This window comes from Pristiophorus japonicus, unplaced genomic scaffold (genome assembly GCF_044704955.1).
Source record: "Pristiophorus japonicus isolate sPriJap1 unplaced genomic scaffold, sPriJap1.hap1 HAP1_SCAFFOLD_79, whole genome shotgun sequence".
NCBI classification, from domain to species: domain Eukaryota; kingdom Metazoa; phylum Chordata; class Chondrichthyes; family Pristiophoridae; genus Pristiophorus; species Pristiophorus japonicus.
Genome location: NW_027254707.1, coordinates 1,864,208 through 1,865,205, shown reverse-complemented (window position 1 = coordinate 1,865,205; position 998 = coordinate 1,864,208). Strand labels below are relative to the sequence as shown.

At 45.0% G+C, this 998-nt stretch overlaps 1 non-coding gene across 1 annotated transcript; it reads right to left on the bottom strand.

Moving 5' to 3' along the window:
* Nucleotides 1-620: 620 nt before the first annotated feature.
* trnas-gcu (transfer RNA serine (anticodon GCU)) lies at nt 621-702 on the bottom strand. The gene has a single exon. It is a non-coding gene; the product is annotated as a tRNA-Ser (tRNA).
* Nucleotides 703-998: the final 296 nt, after the last annotated feature.

Genomic DNA, 998 nt, shown 5'->3' with positions numbered 1-998 from the left:
TGAGATGAGCTTATGCGGACAGACAGGAAGATATACTGATCAAGTATTTGCCGGAACCAAACAAGGGTTTAGGTGATGCAACGAGTCACAGAGCCGAGTACCTCTGAGATACTTTAACTTTACTCAGTTTGGCGGGTTTCTCTTTGCTCTGGGATTTGGATGCTGTGGGAACATCGGCGCAAAATCACACGTTTTAACGTGAAATATGTCTGTTTTCTACATGTCGAGCGGCTGTGAGAAGCGGAACTTTGAGTAAAAAATGATGGGGCTCGTCCGGGATTTGGCCCGACAACTCTCGCATTTCAAATGTGATCATTCCTAAGCGAGAATCATACTCCTAGAACTACGCGCCGCCGACAGTGAAAAGCGCAGCTCTCAGATTCTGACAGTAGTGAGAAAAGATATTAGGCCCATCGTGCTTGTGCTGTTTCTCAGAGAACTATCTAAATGGTCCCCCTCTCCCATAGTCCTGCAAATGTTATCCTTTTGACGAATATATTATTAATTTGGGACATGACGTGAGCAAAGTACAGAATCCTTGTAAGCAAAAGGGGAATTTGGCGATGAGGTTAAATGTGATTGACAAAACGACAAAGGAGGTCAAAGCTGCAAGACAACGACGACGAGGATGGGTTTCGAACCCCTGCGTGCAGAGCACAATGGATTAGCAGTCCATCGCCTTAACCGTTCGGCCACCTCGTCCACTCCATAGCTCATCTTCAGCCATTCAATCTCCTGCTTTTTGTATCCACACAGAAATAATGTGCAAGAAAGTGCACTTCACAGCTTGCTCTGTCCGTGCAAGCAGATCGACAATGATGAAAACTTGCCGTTCGATTCTTTAAGCAAACAGTCTTCCTTTACTTCAGGTGAGTGACTCGAAGAGATGGATGGTTTATCGGCAGAATCAAAACAAAGAATATAACATTTAACGCAGCGAGCAAAGTAGACCACAGCAGGACTCGAACCGTCAATCTCCTGATAACTTTGCAGTTATA